This window comes from Protopterus annectens, chromosome 3.part0, assembly GCF_019279795.1.
Source record: "Protopterus annectens isolate FY-2018-M chromosome 3.part0, PAN1.0, whole genome shotgun sequence".
Lineage (NCBI taxonomy): Eukaryota > Metazoa > Chordata > Ceratodontiformes > Protopteridae > Protopterus > Protopterus annectens.
The window spans coordinates 1817374159-1817392929 of NC_056731.1; positions in this window are offsets into that span (position 1 = coordinate 1817374159).

The following is an 18771-nucleotide window of genomic DNA, read 5'->3' on the forward strand; positions in this document are numbered from 1 at the left end:
GACACTCAACATGGATTCCCCCCCAATCAAAGTACTACCACAGCACTCATTCATTTTAGTAACCTAGTAAATATGCAACACAACAACGGCCATCTAGTGTCTTCAGCTTTCCTTGACTTATCAAAGGTGTTTGATACAGTCTCCCATACAAAACTTCTAACATCATTCGCAGAATAAAAACTAACTACCCCTAGTCTACTATTTATTTATTTATTTTACATTTGTTGACCGGGATAGTCCGACTGAGCTGGATAGCCCTTTTTCAGGGGATGCCCAGGGAGAAAAGCTCCACAAACATTACAATATAGTAATTTACAAATTTATATAGAAAACACATTTTTACAATAAAAGTAAATAAAAAGTACAAAACAAAGCAATATATAACAGTATATAATAGTGTTGCTAATAATGAAATAAAGAAGCAATAAAAAACAGTATGAAACAGTGTAGATACAATCTACTCAATCAAGGAGGGCGAGAGGAAAACATAGTAATATTTTTGTGTTGCTGAGGGAGACAGATGAGAGATGTGAATTATAATTAGCAGAGCAAGGAGGTAACAGTTCTTGGTTGAGACACTAGGTATCAACTAACAACTGTTACCTCCTAGCTCTACTAAACATATAAATATATATATATATATATATATATATATATATATATATATATATATATATATATAAGAAACTTTTTATTTCTGTAGAGGAGGCCCAATTTTAGATGAGTCTTGCGGATACAGTTATTAACATGTAAGTCAAACTTAAGTTGGTCATCTATTATGACGCCTGTGTTTGGTGTTGGATTCAGCTTTGATAGGAGTATTGTTGAGAGACAGTACAGACTAGGTAGGTTTAAGGTGGTTAAGAGTTTTAGGCAAGAAGAGTAAGAATTTTGTTTTGTTTGGGTTCAGTATTAGTAGGTTGTTAGAGAGCCAGGTTTCAACTGAGTTAAAGGAAGCCTGGGTGGTTTAAATGAGTTCAGAGGGGGTTCAGCAATGCTGATGACTGTGGAGTCATCTGCATATTGTACCAAGGATGATGGGGGCAGGAAGTATAGAGTAAATTAGTAAATATATTAAAAAATTAATGGGCCAAGAATTGAGCCTTGGGGGGAACTCTCAGTTTTACTGGGAGAGAAGGGGAGAGGGCAGAAAGCCATCTCACTGATTGGCATTGATCTGTGCGATAACTAGAAAACCAGGCAACTGTAGAAGTGGAGAAGTTAATGTTAGTCAGTTTAGTCACAAGAAGTGAGTTAGACACAGTGTCAAAGGCTTTTGAAAGGTCTAAGAAAAGGCAGAGATGAGTTTATTATTGTCTCTGGCCTGAGAAATAGTGTTTAGGAAGGATATTAAAGCAGTAGTAGTACTGTGTTTGGGGCGAAAGCCATGTTGTGTGGGTGTGAGGATGTTTCCCTGTAGGAGGTATTGTATGACTTGCTTGTGTATGCATTTTTCCAATACTTTAGAGAGTGGGGATAGGATTGCAATAGGCGTAAAGTTAGTGATTTCTGTGGAGTTACATTCTTTATGTATAGGTATGGTGTAGAATTCTTTCCAGATAGAGGAGACCTGTGATTCAGAGATGGAGCGATTAATCAAGATAGTTGAAACTATGGTTTCAAGACTACTTCTCCCAATGCCAACAAGCTGTTCATTGGAAAACTCCCTTTCTCCCCTACTTGCTGTGAAACTATTAGTACCCCAAGGATCAATCCTAGGACCCCTACTTTTCATTATATTTACAAATAATCTTCACAAAGCCACCCCTTTAACAAACCTGGTTCAATACGCTGATGACGCCACCCTAGTCTGCTCTGCCCCCAGCCTCCATCAACTTCACATTAAGACCCAAGAAGCATTTACATCCATTGAAACCTGGCTATCAAACTCCCAGCTAATACTAAATCCTAAAAAGACTCACCTTATGCTCTTCCATCCCTACAAAGCAACAGTACCTACTACCCCATTCTCTATTTCTATGTCAGATAGTACTCCTATCTTCCCCTGTCACACAAACCAAATTACTAGGGGTTGTCATTGACAATAATATGAAATTTGACAAAATATAGCTCAAACAATACGAAAGTCCACAAAAAGCTAGGCACTCTTTACAGATGTAAAAACTTCCTAACCAACAACAGTAAAGGCACCCTAGCTCGTATACATCTTCTCTCTACTTTACTATATGCTTCTCCTGCCCTAAATAATCTAAACAAGACTGATCTAAACAAGCTATCAGCATGGTACAACAAAATAGCAAAATTCGCCACAAACTCCTCCTACCTCACCCACCACTGTCAAGCCCTAAAACAACTCTCCTGGCTGGAACTCCCAAACACCTTAGCCCTAAGCCAACTTATTCTAGCACACCAAATACTGTACCAACCTGACAAATCTCCAGCCTTCCAAAACCTGATTACCCTCTAGTACTCCAACAACCTATAACTAAGATCCACTAACAAGACATTAAGCTTAATCTCCAAAATCCATTACAGCTCTGGTGACTCCCTGTATTCTAGTAACACTGCCGAGACTTGGAACTTCCTACCACTAGAAATCAGGTTACACTCTAATAAAAACATTTTCAAAAAATAGCTTAGTTCCCACCTAAACAACTCCTGGACATGCACCTGCCTAGCACCTGGCTGACATATTCTAGTTCCTTCCCCTAGCCATTATCCTACCTCTTCTTGAAAAACCCCACAGATGCACTATATATTATCACACTTTAGATACCAACTCTCAGCCCCCTACTCCCCTCTATCCCTTCCCAAAATCACTAACTCTCCCCTAGCTTAAGCTGAAAAACCTTCCCCCTCATAGTCAAACTGGTTAGTATTTCTTCTTTTGTCTTCATCACATCTTCAACATTATCCCTATTAAACAAACTGAATGTACATACTATCATATGTTACTACCTGCTATACTTTTTAATTTTATGTCAAACCCACTATGCTTATATAATTATCTAATGTATGATCATGCAATCATTTATTATCTGTTATATCTTGTAATTTATGTCTTAACCACAATGCACATGTAAATATTTTATGCATAGTATTTTTAACAATTGTTCTGGAGCTTTTCTCGCTGGGCCTCCGCTGAAAACGGACAGCTATGTCCAGTTGGACCTCCCCGGTAAACAAATGTTAAATAAATAAATAAATAAAAGTAAACCTGTGACTGGAAAAGTGTAGGTTTATGGCAGAGCCTAGCAAGAAATGTAATACAAAGAGATACCAGAGAATGAGCACAACGTGCAGGCAAACCAAAGTACTGCTTGTATATTTATCCATGATAACACAAAAAGGATTTAAGGAATAAACTACTAAAAGAAAAACATGGGCTTTAGTTGAAGAAAATGTTTTTCAAGAGCATAGCTTTATAGGTCTGTTGATTTCCCTTTGAGCCCACATCTAATGAAGTATTATGTAAACGAAAACGTAATGTGGAACGTTTATATGTGCTGATTGTTGCTGGAAGCGAAAGCTGTTTTAAAGTTATTAAACTATTCATCTCATCTGTTCCTTCTCTGTGGCTTTATTGTTTCACCTACTGAATCGTTTTTTGGACAAAAAGGATTTACTTTCTGAACTTGCAATGAGACCACGAAGGTCGTCACAGAAGAAATTATATAATACATTGTATACCAGAAAACAATAACTTCCTGCTACATATAACTAGTTGAAGACAAAATTAGTAAAGCATCATTGTATCTCCTATTTTGTCAAAACAATGAGAAAGCAGATATAGCAGGTCAGCCTCAAAATGTGTGAACAGCATGACATGACAGAGAAAGTAGCATTAGAACTATAAAACAATTGTACTTATTTGGACAACAAATACATATATTGGAAATGCTGAGTGGAATGGAGATGCTGTTTTCTTAAATACTGTCTCAGTATGTAATAGCATACACTACATTTGATGTGCTTCAACTGATATATATTGTATGATCAGGGTCACTATAGCTACAAAAATGTTTGCTTTCACTTTGATACATAACTATTAGCAATACTAGCAGACATACAGCAACTCCCTCTTTTTTCTTTGTCAGAAATAGATCAATAAATAATATTTTAACTAATTAATATGTAAAGTAACATTGTGATTTTGCAGCTGTTTCAGACAAGAATGAACCATCAACTAAGTGAAAAAAATAAATAGTTAAATGAAAAAATAAATAGTTAAAAATACTTCTTCTTTTGTGGAGTACACAGGTACCCATATATTATTTATATACGTAACGATGTGCTTCAGCTAGTAATAAATACTGAATTCAGACTATTTTATTACTGTAAAAATGTATTTAAAGTAAATGAACTAAGTCATTACCATATACAAAAAAAAATGAAATAAATTACCTGAATAGCTAAAATATTCATAGGTAAATACTAGACTAGGTGTCTTTGTGGGCCATTTTAAGCCTAGACAATTTCCCTTTTTGTGCTGGAAATAACCGATCCCGTTTGGTTAGAGATTGGCCTTACCCATTCCATGGTCAATAGTTATATATTATCCCTAGTGAGAATAACTCAGACCGGGTCCACTTTGTAAATTCGAAATACTGAAATCTCGAATTTCGGTATTTCGAACTTACAAAGCCGCATACTCACATTTCCAAAACCGGCAGAAGCACGAAATTCAAAATCCCGAAGCACGGATATTTTGAATTTCTGCTTCCGGTGGTATGGAATATGGATGTTTGGGTTTAATTTTGGTAAGTTTGTGTGTGTGAGTATATTGGTTAGGGGTTTAGTGTGTCTACGTGTGTGTTGTGACTGTTATGTGTGTGTTTGAGGGATTGTAAGATGTGTGTGTGTGTGAGTTTCATTGGTGTTTCTGTTTGCGCGATCTTGGAGTTAGAATATATAAGTAGGGGGGGTTGTGGGAGGCGTAGCCTCCCCCACATGGGGTTTACAGGGGGGCTTGCCCCCCTGCTTATATGAAGTTTAGATGAGTTTGTTTGATTGTGGGGGGGGGGATTTGTGTATGTTTATGTGTGTACTGTATGTGTAATGTAATTGCAGGATTTTGAATTTCGCGGTTATGTGTTTTCAGATTTGTGAGTTGTGGTTGGGTTTTCGGCTTTGTGGTTTCAAAATGCTGAAATTCGAGATTTCAGTATTTCAAAATTACAAAGTGGATCTCTCAGACCATACCATAGATAACCTGAGGGATCCATGCATAGATAAAGAATTCAGGAGTTACCTCTGTAAATTAATAGTATGGGGGGCAGCCCTGGGGTAATGTTTCTGTGTCCCAGCCATATCTCAAAGTTACACTTGAATATGGACAGGGATGAACTTTGTTTATCTGCATGGAGAATCTGTTCCAGAGCAGAGGTATCCTCTGCAAGACATACTTGTCCCTCAAAACCATTCTGTTGATGTTGCAGATGATATTTATATCCATAGACTGATATTTCTGATGCCACTTGACTTGCTGATGGATATAAGGAGAGATAGTGTGTTACAAAAATCCATTAATAAATTTGGCACTAAACCGTGTTATAACTGCACACATTGTGCAGATATTAATATGGATTTATGTTTTATACACCCAATTAGTCAAAAGCTGTTTGAATTTAGAGCTGCTGGAGCATGTAACACAGAAAATGTGATTTACTTTGCTAACTGTGCATGCTGCCAATGTTTTTATATTGGTAAAACAAACAAAAAACTAAAACAGAGAATAAGTGCACATTGTTCTGACATTCGTAGAAATGTCCATACAAATGCTTTGGCTAAGCATGTAGTAACAGTAGGTGCTGAGCATAAATTCCAATTTAGAATTTTGCAAGTAGTGTTTAAAAATAAAAATGGGGGTGATTTATTAAATAAAACGGAGTTGACCAAATATAAATGGATTAATTTTTTTAGAGCTGATCACATGCCAGGTTTGAATGTGAATAATAGCATAAAACCTATTTTAAAAGATAGACATGATAAAATATAAGCCTCAACGAGGCTTAGTTTTAAGGAAACTTTTATAAGATGTGGGGCACTTTAAGGATGTAATTGCTGTATTAAGTTTGTACTTTGATTGGTTGTGCTGTTGTATACATCCTTGTGCTATGGTAGGACAATTTTATCAAACACTGAAGAAGAGTTTTGTACTCAAAGCTTTGTTCTGCTATTTGTGCTGTTTATGTCCTGAGCTAATTAAATAATTTATCGAACGGTGGATTTGGACTGTTTTTTCCTGGAATTCTGACTGCTTTTCATGCAAGTCCTTTGATTTGCTGAAGACCTGTTACTTTGTATCGTTTAGTACGATACTTCTGTGGGCGTTCCAGTTGTTGCATGCATTTGGTCAGATACCTGCCAAAGAGGGCATTATAATCAATGACTGGCCTAATGAGACTGAATAAAGAGGGTAATGAGATCCCCAGTTCTAGATATAACTCATTTGTGTATAAGCTGTGCAATATAGTCATCTTAATTGCAACAAAGGACATATGTTGTTCAAAGGTTAGGTGACTGTCCACATAAGTTCCCAAATCCTGAACAACTGGGTCAAGTCTTAGGTTCTTATTGAAAATGTCGTAGTTCCTTAGAGTAGATGACCTCCCAAAAAATACAATAATGCATTTTTTGGCATTTAATTTCAGTCCATGATTTTGGTACCAGGTACAAACCTTCCTGCAGGATGATAAGTCATTTGGGGACTCAATGACTGCTCCTAGCTTGCAGTCATCTGCAAACTTAGTCATCCAGACCCTGTTTTATTGGCTTTTACTTCAGAAAAGTAGATGCCAAACAGGCGAGGTCACACCACAGAACCCTGGAGGGCTGCACTGATGACTGCTCTCTTTGTGGCAGTAGCTTCCTCTATTTTGATTTCCTGCATCCCAAATGTGAGCTACTTGGCAATTCAGTGAGTGACAGAGGGGTTTATTCCCAGTATATTTAGCTTTTCTACTATGCCTGAGTGGGGAATTACATCAAATGTTTTGGCCAGGTTGAGGTATGTAGTATGTACTGTTTTGCCTTTATCCATTGCTTTGGTGACATTTTCAATAAAATCCACCAGGTTGAGTAAGCATGACCTGGCCTTGATGAATCCAAACTGAGATGGGTCCAATATTTGGTGGTTTCCTTTATCCTGATTGATTGGTTCCATGATAAATCTTTCCATGACTTTGCATATGTGGTTAGTCAGACATAACGGTCTGTAATTACTTGGATCTGTGGAAGGTCCCATGTTATGCAGTAAAATGACTGTAGCTATTCTCTGTTCACTTGGTACAAAATCTGTATGGATGCTGACATTGAACAGTGTTGTTAGGGGTGTGACTAAATTGTGTTTCACATTATTTAAGATACTTCCAGAGATATTGTCAGGACCCATCAAAGCAACACTTTTAGCTTTTAATAGCACTTTCAGGACTTGGGCTTGTGTGATATCTGGAGGTGAGCCAGTGTTAGGTACATCTTAAGGGACAGATAGAAGGAGGGGAGATGGGCAAAATTAAAGCTAATTTTTTTGTCTGTAGACTCACTATATCTTCAGCGTCAGTGTAGGCTCCATTGTTCACAACTAGCTCAGCACATTGTTGCATTGTGCTTTTGAGATTATGCCTATAACTAGCTATTTTACCCTTAAACTTGGCTTTGGTGGATTTTATTAAGCTCCTGAGTTAGCTGTTTATTTCATTGAGAAGGGCTCTAACATTCTGGGAATTAACGTCTTACTTTTGATCAAAATTCTTTTCCTTTTATTATAAAGCTTGTTGATATTATAGTTCCATCAGGTGGGTTTGTTTCTTGGGTTTGCCCTGCACTTGTTCCTGTGGGGTATAGCTGCATCAATGAAGCTGTTTACATCTTTGTATAGTGTGGTAGTGTACATTTCTGTGTATTCAGTGAAGTTAACTGGGTTTGATGTAGATTTGAAGCTTGCCAGTGTATCATTTAAGACTAAGTATTTTGTCTTAAAGAAATTTCTAAAGGTACCTTGGGTGAAAGAGATCTTTCAAAGGAGACTGATTTATGGTTAGACCTAACAAGTGATGAATGTATGCAAGGGACAGTGCAAGATGCTCCTGTATTAGTAAGGACAAAATTCAAGATGTTATTTCCCCTAGTAGGTACTTTGACTAATTGTTCCAGGGAATTTGTTTTGACAAAGTCCAGGAATCTCTGTACTTGTGCACTAGTGGTGGTGTAGGTTTCCCAGTCTTTAGTTGGATAGTTTAGATCACCTCAGAAACTGGTATTGGGTTTCATACTGAGTGATGCTATTTCCTGTAGATATGCATTGTGGTGTATTGTTTCATAGGGGGAGTTCTATAGCTAGCTAATATATGGCATGGGATCTTTCTGATGGTTGTTTAGAAATGAAGACGCTCTCGTGCATCATGCTGTTTTATCCAAATTTATGTTACACTCTTTTAGGTGTAGATTGAGACACCTCCACCTTTTTACCCCTTCTGCACAGTAGTTGGTCTAAACATGAGGAAAGCATTACAACTCTGCAAAGCCAGGATGCTCTCTGCTATTTTAAACTATGACTTAGCCACAACACAGACGTCAATGTCCTCCAGGATGAGAAGGGCTAATAGGAAATGAAGTCATTTGTTTAGGCTCCTAGCATTGATAAGTAACATTTTCATAACTTTACTTGCTTATTTCATTGTGTTGGTATTTTATCAGGTTGGTATTGCTAAAAAAAGGCACTATGAGGTGGGCAATGTCTTTTGACAATAATCGAAACACTAATGTATGACTTCTTTGCCTTGTAAAGTTATTTGGATAAAGAAAGCACTAAGTCTGTAACAAGTCTGACACCTTGAATGTTTCGATGTTCATGAACCTAAAAGGTATGCATTTTATTGCATTATTTATTAATCCTTTACATTTTGCTGAAAGCTTCTTTATTTCTCTGTGCCTTAAATGTTAAATTAGAATACAGTTAAAAGTTTACAGCTCACTTAAAGACATTCATAATGCTGATGGCACCATCTTGTGGAAACAATGAATTCAAATGCAGATCCAATTACAGAATATAACTAAACGCTAAGATAAGCTTACAAATGAGTATGACTCAGAAAAGGTTCGCTGTGTGTTCCTTTGGGGTACAGCAACAATTTTGTTATGACAATATGCAACATATATATATGCTAAAAGTGGTATTTCCTACTTGAAGTTCAGCAGAGAATTCTCAACAAATTGTGTTTATAAAATGTTTTCAGTAGTGCAAAGTGTTCTTATAAAATCAGGAACTGAATCCCACTTAAAAACGTATACTAAGAAACATATAAATTTCACTTTTGCAGTACATGTGATAAGTTGTATAGTATAACAACCCAAGCTAATGTTGCACTTTAGAGGTTTAAACACGTGATGCATTATAGGTTCATAGGTAAGTACTAGGCAATCAGTCTGCAGACCATTACAAGCCTAGCCAAAACCCCTATTCAGCATTTCCCCCTAGGCTCAAGGAGGTCAATACAAGATGGACCAAGATAGAAATTTGAGGCAGCCCATCCAATTATCTAGGTTTACCTTGAAGGTGGCAAGGGTACAACTCCACTTGACATGTAGTGGAATTTTGTTACAGACGTTAGGGATAGGTTGGGACATGAATTTATCAAACTAGTGTGTCTTACTTATCTGTAGATGAAGGTTTATTTCCTTAAACCGGGTATATTTATGTACCATTAATTCTGTGAAGGAGCAGGAGATTAAATAGGGTTGGATATTTCATGGCATGAACGGATAGATGTAGATCTCCATGGAGGAGTCTGTAAGAGATGGAGTACAGAGAAAGGAATGCCAGTCTCGCCTGATAACTAAGATTTTTGAGGCCACTGATCTTTTTAGTTATGAATCTCTGTAATCTCTCAAGTTGGGTGATATATTTAGATAAGTACATGCCAAAAGATGCATTGTATTCAAAAATGAGTCTGATAAGATATGAGTACAGGGGAATTAAGACTTCTTTGGATGTAGTGGAGATGCTTTTGGGAATTAGATGGGCCAGATAAAAGTCTTTCTGAATTAATGTGGAGGAAAGGCCCAAAGGGGTGTTGATTGTTTTGCATTAGCCACATTCTAAGAGATGGCAAGCATGAGGCAAAAGGTCAGATGTCTTTCTATACCATGCGGGTACTACACAACATCCACCACCCTGAAATGCCTTAACATATGCAGATGCAAACACACACACACACACACACACACACACACACACACACACACACACACACACACACACACACACACACACACACACGTATGTGTCTGTGTCCTGCTGCTAATGGAAAGCTTTCTGATTTTCCTTGGTCTGGGAGGCTATTTTTTACCTTAAATTTGGCATTGGCAGAATTGATTAGCCTCTGAATTGCTGCTAAGATTAATGATGGAGTTATTACCTTGTGGGCATTGCTCCTCCTGATTTCTGCCATGATTTTGTTCCTTTTGTTATACAACCTATTGATGATAGTATTCCTTTAGGATGGTTTGTTTTTTGCATTCATCGTGTGCTTGTTCTGGGTAGGTCAGCTGTCTCTCTGCAGCTGCTAATATGATTATAAAGGGTTTCTTGTGAATGATTCCACATAGACAGCAGTGTTCTCAGGGTTTGGGAGATTTGACATTTTGCCAGGCTGGTTTCACTTAATAGCAGGAAGTTTGCCTTAGAATAATTTCTGAAAGTTCCAGGGTTGGCAGGAGTTATGGGTTTTATTTTTATTTCAAAGGAGACAGCTTTATGGTCTGACCTGACCAGTGAGAAAATTAGACTAGGAAGGGCACAACATTCACTCATGCTTGTGAGGATCGGGTCAAGGATGTTTGTACGCTAGTGAGTCCAGAGAGCTAGAGTTCACAAAGTTCAAGAATCCATGAGCCTGCATGGTAGGGGCCATGTAAGATTCCCAGTTTATAGTGGGGCAGTTAAAACTGCCCATGAATATGTTATTGGGCTGGATGAAGAGTCCCATCAGTACATTAAAGTATGTGTTAGGGGTTTCATGGGTCATGGAGGGGGGAGCTACAACTTACAAGGATATGGTATGAGACTCTGCCTATGTTAATTTGGTCACTGAGTAGTTCAAGCATGTCATACTGCTTGAATAGCCTTGAGGTGTGTTTGTGTCTGATGTAAATACAGACACACTACCTTTTGTCCCTTCAGGTGCATTATTTCAATTATATTGTGATGCCCTTCCTCTGGACCAGTGATCAAGGAATCTCAATCCTCACCACAGACATTGGTGAGGGACATTCACTTGGAACAAAACAGTATTTCCAGATGCTGCTCTCTGCACCAAGCACAATTTCCCTTAAAAGGACACTGGGAACACAATCCCATCCTGGGGCTGGGTTTTCTCTCTTTCTCTCCAGGCCCCTAAATAAGACTCCCCACTGACACAGATGTAGAGTTGAGTCATCAGCCGAGTGTTCCAAGCCAAGTCCTCCACCACCCTCTCTGTGAAACCACTGCTCTGTGTCCCTGCTCCAAGTAGCTGATTTTTACACACACACACACACACACACACACACACACACACACACACACACACACACACACACACACACACACACACACACACACACAAACACACACACACACACACACACTCAAAAGGCTGGCACAGATTTACTAGCTATGCCCCCTCTGCGCAGACTATAAGGTAGATACTGCCACCAAACCACTCTAGAGCCAGCTACTCTAAGGCTCTTAGAAGGGTCAATTCAAAGGAAAAAACCCAACAACAGCTGAAAACATAAAGGGCTGCCGAATGTATGGAAAAGACAGGCTCTCACCCCAAAGGAATTTCTTCAGTATAAGTTCACAAACAAGGAAACAAAACAAAATAAAATCCAACCAAACATTTTATTTAGATAAGCGCTTTTGTTCTTGCTGTAAGAACTTCATCAGACAAAAATACACAAGCCACTAAACATATGTATACCAAATAACTAATACATTATCGGTTCCTCCTAAAAGGAACACATACCCTAAATCATCATTCACTCAAAAATTAAAGCACTAAGATACTAAATGAAAGCAATGAAAATACATATATATTTAAAAACTAAGATAATGTTCTATAATAAAAAACATATACATTTGATTTTATAAATAAAATAAGAATAAGTTCTACGTTTCTAAAGCTTTGAGTTTTAATAGGGAACTGATGGAAATATGATCATTTAAACCTGGCTAATTGCCTGCATTCAGGTATAATTGCCAATAAAGTTCCCTTTTTTCTAAAATCAGTGACCAAGCATCTCCATGTAAATCTGTTCTGATGTTGTCAATAACCACAAATTTAAAGGAATATTCAACATTTTCAATAATATGTTTGCTCAGAGCATTGGTTTCCTTTTTCATCCTGATGTCATATAAATGCTTGTAAATTAAATTTTTTTAGTTTACGGTCCATTTTACTTATATAGTAACAAAAACATTTAGAATAAAGTGTACAATATATAACTTTCTCAGAGCAACAGATGTGTTTCCCATGAATAATAACCTCCTTGTTGTTAATACCTAAAACTTATAAATTCATAAATAAATTTACAAAAATTACACGTCCCACACTTATTCATACCAACATCCTTTCTATTATGCACCCTTTTTGTTTCAAAAATGTTTTTTAAGTTTTTACCCTTTTTAAACACTACAATGGGGTTGTCCCCCACATATGTTCTCGTATTCTTATCCTGACTCAGAATGGTCCAGTTTTTACATAAGATGTTCCTTAATTCATAACTGTTAATATTGTAGATGGTTATACTGCAGTGGTGGTGCTGCGGTAGCATTGTCGCCTCACAGTAAGACGTTGTCCTGTTCGATTCTCAGCTAGAGCGTCTTCTTTCTGGAGACATGCATGAATGGGCGTACCTTCGTTGAAGGTTGTGCGTCAGGGTGGGCAACTCAGCACATAAAAATCTACTGCCAATCATTAGTGGACCAGAATTCCGCTGTGGCGACCCCTAACCGGGAAAAGCCGAAAGACACAACAGCAATATTATAGATGGTTATAAATGAGCTGCTATAAGTCTTCACTGTATTTAATGTATTGGTGGTGTGGTTTTCAATAGTGTTTGACAGTTCTCCTAAAATACAAAGGTCAGTATCCATCTCATGGTTGAACAATGAAGGGAGAAAATAACCTCTCTCCCTTTTATTAATAACCTCAATCATAATATCATTAATAAATTTAACAGGATAACCTCTTCGTAAAAACATCAGTTTGGGGTTATCACATTCATCCAAAAATGTGTCCATAATAGACACCATTCGAGCTGCTGGTACAAACTGACCTTTAATAATTGCTTTTTTCTGTTTCAAAGGGTGTGTACTAGAAAAATGAAGGCAGGCATTCGAATATGTCTCCTTCCTAAAAAAAATTGATAATAACCTTTTATTTTGGTAAACTTTGAACAACCAAACATCAAGGAAAGCAATGTAGTCAGCATCAATGTTATGAATGAATTTTACAAAACTAGTTGTGCTGTTAATATAAGAAACAAATTCTTCTATTTTGTCATTTGGACCATCCCATAAAATAAAAACATCATCCAAAAAAACATGTGTAACTCTTAAAGTAAGTACGGAAAGGGGAGGAAAAAAAACAAATTTCTTTTACCATTGCGAAACTACAATGTTAGCGTATAAGCCCCCACATGATGACCCCATTGCCACACCTTCCTGCTGTAAATAAATTTCGTTATCAAATAATATAAAATTGTTTTTAACACCAAGTCTAACAAATGGGAAAAAAGTACGACATCACAGTGTTCAACATTTTTTCATATAAAAATTCACTAAACCAGTCGATACCAGTGGTGTGTGGTATCACTGTGTAAAGATTCTTAATGTCAATGGTTACAAACATGTAACTATCTTTAAAAGGTATTGTATTCATTGATTTTAAAAAAGTCCAGGAATCTTTACATATATGGGTTTCACTGTAAACAAATTCTTTCAATTTGGTCTAACAAAATTTAACAATAGGGTGTGGGATAGAAACTTTAGCATCCACAATGGGATGCATGGGGGGGGGGGGGTTGGTTAAGATTTTTGTGCAGTTTAGGGAATCCAAACATAACTGAAACCCTGGGGTGTGATACTGAAAGGAAATTTAAGTCATCTATGGAAATAGAACCTTCATGAATAGGTCCTGAAGTACATTTCTTATTTTATTGCATGCACCATTTAACTCTTTAATGGAGGATTTTATGTAGGCTTTATCTTTCAAGATTTCATTCATTTTATTAGCATAATCACAATGGTTCATTAATACCAACCCTCCCCCTTTATCAGATTTCATGATCCTAACATTCTCAAGTTCACATTTAATTTCCTTAATAATGGTGTTTTCAACCTTATTTAAATTCTGCCCAGACAACCTTTTTGTGTTTGAAAACATACTACGTATATCAAGTTCACATATCCTGTCAAACAACTGAATAGTGGGATGGAGGGGAGGGTTGTAAGTACTAGAAATAGAAAGGGGATTGATGAAATTATCAGACCGTAGGTTTTGAAATAGTACATTAAAATTTAATTTGCGAGTGTATTGTTTCAAGTCCATCAAAACCATAGCAATGTCAGTCTAATGGTATGGTACAAAGGTAAAACCTTTTGAAAATAAATCACAGTGTTTTACGTCAATACTGAAACTAGAAAAATAAAAAACTTTGGAGTCACACAAAAAATTAGTTAATATTTCACAAGGTGGCAAAATCACGTCAGATGTTTCAAAAACATTAGACACAGAACTAAAAGGGGAGATCAAATTAATATCACCTAAGTCAAGCACAGGATTCTGGGAGGAATCCCTGTCCTCACCATGGACACCGGTGAGGGATGTTCACTTGGACCAAAAATAGATGCATGCCGTATTTCCAGAAGCAACTCTCTGCACCATGCACAATTTCCCTTAACAGCACACAGGGAATACACTCCCATCCTGGGGCTAAGTTTCCTCTCTCTCTTCAGTCCCCCAAATAAGACTCCCCACTGAAACAGTTGCAGAGTTGAGTCCTTAGCCGAGTGTTCCAAGCCAAGTCCTCCACCACCCTCTCTGTGAAACCAGTGCTCTGTGTCCCTACTCTAAGTAGGTGACATACACACTCTGAGATTTATAGGTTCATAGGAGGCTATTAGGCTAGTGGCCCTATAACCTTTACAAGCCTAGCCCAAGTATGCCCATTTGCTCTTTTTGGGTAGTTCAAAGAATGAATTTATGCACAGAGTAGTTCTGTGATCAACGGAAAACAAAAATAGATTCCAAACAAAGGAATCCACAAAGAAAATAATAAAATACAAACAGGTCCACCACAGAATGAGGGTGACAATAAGGCAAGAACCACGAACAGTTGTAAAGGAAGCTGTTTAATCCACACAAACACACCGACTGAGCGCTTTCACCTGATAAACTGGTATCATCAGAGTCTTACAAAATAATTACACCCAGCATGTTCATTTATATAATCATTAAAAAACCAATTATCCAATTATTAATTCCTAAATTGATTGCATTTCTTAAAAAGATACATTCAAACTAGCAATATCACACATATATATATAAAAAATATACGTACATAAAGTAAATATCACAAAACTTCTAACATGCCCATATTGATTTGCCCATACATAAAAAATTTTGTTAAAAATATAATGTAAATTGCTATTGTATATGTATACAATTTGAAAATATACAATTTAAACTCCTACCACAATGACAAAATAAAGAAGTCAGTAATAAATTCAATAGTATAATAAATTATATATTTGCATTTGATGTATAGTTGGTGTAAATAAACACAACACAGCAAATTCATCATTAATAAACTACAACCATCATATAAATCTCTACAATGATGTAAACCTAGATATAATTAGCTCTGTACTTTAACAGAGGTTTTAAGGATATACTTTCGTTGATCCCTGGAAATTTTGTAGCATTTAACCTAATCTGCCATTCCATCTCCCTTGAGACTACAAGGTTATTGACATCACCATAGCTATCAGGTTTTATCCTATCCACTATAAAAAACAAAAACTTCTTAAATTGACAAGTCCTGGTATGCAAAAAAGGGCATTGTGGTCATCCTTTCTTCTGATAGAACCACAATGCTCCCTAATTCTCTCCTTCAAACATCTCATAGTCTTACCTACATAAAATGCATCGCATGTCATGCAAGAAGCTACATATACACAATTATTTGTAACACAATTACACCGTCCAGGACATGCAATTGTACGCCCGTACCCCACCACTGTAAGATTGGAACCTTCTGCTATATATCTGCACCATTTACAACAACCACATTTGCTCATTTGTGATCTCTTAGATGCATCATTTTTCCACTCCAAAATGTCCTTCAAATTGTTTCCCCTACTAAACACAATCACAGGAGTATCACCCAAAATTGTTTTTAAACCTTCACTCAAGAAGTAGTCCCACAAACTCTTTAAGTTTGCACAAATATCTAAAGAGCAATCATTGTATTTCAAAACAAACTTGGGACCAGTCTTGTCCATACCAGTATTGTTTCCTTCGCTATTGGGCTTGATAATGGTTGAATGCATACCCCTTGTATTCAAAATCGGGACATATTTACTTCTCCTTTTCCTATACACTTCTTTTTTGGTTTTAATTAGAAGTGTCGATGGATAGCCCCTCTCCAAAAATAAACCAATCAGTGTGTACATCTCATTTTTGAACTCATCATCATCACTGATCAACCTAGAAAGACGAACCATCTGACCCTTGACCAAGCCTCTCCTCTGGTGCATCGGATGGCAACTGGTATAGTGCAACATAGAATTAGCATAACTTGGTTTCCTATAAATACTACTAAGAAACCCCGTTTCATTTTTAGAAATCCTAATATCTAAATAATTTGCATAATCACAACTCCAATTGTATGTAAATTTTAAAAACCCAGAACAGTTGTTTAAATAATCAATAAATTCCCTGGCACTGACATTGTCACCCTTCCATAGAATAAGTAGGTCATCAAGAAATCTATTGTACAATAGTATGTTTTTGACAAATCTAGAATTGAGGATATTTTCTTTTTCCCAGGCCAACAGAACCAAATTGGCATAGACCGGGGCACACTTGGCACCCATTGCTACCCCAGTTGTCTACTTATACCTTACCCCTTCAAAGGTAAAGAAATTGTTGTTGAGCACAATTTCCATAAGCCCATGACAAATCTCCAATTTCTCAGAGTCAAAACTCTTACTAGAATACAAACTGTCATAAAATAATTCAAGGCCCTCTTGATGAGGGATAACAGAAAATAAATTGATGACATCGATTGTCAGAAAACCAAAGTTACCCAATTTTGAAAAGTCGACCGAGTTCAATCTTTCTAAACAGTGCCAAGAGTCCTTCAATATATGTTCAGCATCTATTAGGGCTTTTTTACAATAAAAATCAACAAAAGCAGCTAAAGGTTCAGTCTTAGAACCTTTTGCTGAAATGATAGGGCGAAACTGTAAACATTCAGTTCCCTTATGTACCTTAGGTATGCCAAAAAATTTTGGCATATTAGGGAACTTCACTGCCAAAAAATGAAAATCAGCTTCATTGATAGTTCCTTGGTATAAAGCATCCAATAAATATAAATCAATTCTCTGATACGCCAAATTGATCTCATGAACAGATGCCCTACCATAGGTGTTGTCATCATTCAAAATTTTCATTATTTGACCAACATAGTCAATGTTATGCATGATGACCATCCCCCCACCTTTGTCTGGCCTCATACATCTAAATTGACCTGATGATGTAAATTCTTTAAGTACAGCCCTTTCATTGTTAGTCAAATTGTCAACATATGTAGCCCTTTGCAAACACATTCTCCTCAATTCATATTCAACCATTTTTTCAAAAATACTAATCTCCTTATTGGGAGGTGGCACAAAAGTACTTTTCCTTCGAAGTACACTACCTTGAGATACTCCATCTTGAGTATTATTACCAGAACCAGATGAATGAAAATAGAGCTTCAAGTTTATTTCCCTCACAAATAACTTGAAGCTTTTTAATAACTGCATTATGTCGATATTAAAACTCGGCACAAATTTTTCACCCTTACTAAACAATTTAAAGTGTGAATCATTGATAACTAAATCGGTGTAATTATATATGATGAATCCCATCTCCTTGTTAATACTGTGTTTCATACCCTCATTTGGAATAAATGTCACATTACTGACACCTTGTGTCTCTACACCAACATTACACAAATCAAATCCAGAATTCACATGTACCAATTCACTTGAAGGATTGACTTCCCTATTGTCCAGGATACCATTGTCTTCCAAAAATGTATTACCCCCACAAGGTTCATTATCAAAACATGTATTATTATCATGTTGAAACAAACCCCTTTCAGCACCATCAACATATTCAGCATTGTCATCATGAATAACAAAAGGACAGCTATCACTAAAATCAACATTTGTATCAATGTCAATACAGGTGGATAGAGGTGTATAAGCATTGCAAAATTCATCACCTTCCCCCACATTGACCTTACAATATTGAGAGCAAGGACTGTCAGATGGAAACAAATCACTAATGTCTTCACACACCACAAAATTAACTAGAAAGTCAGAGGCGGGAGGTGTTAATGAAAATTCATCCCCCCCCTCCCTGGACTCGACTGATGGAATAAAAGGGATAATTGGCTAGGCTTAAAATGGCTCGCAAGAGCAGTTAGCTTAGTACTAACTTATGAATTGTCCTCGGTGTCGCCCCTTGTTCAAAAGTCTCTCTGACCTCCGTG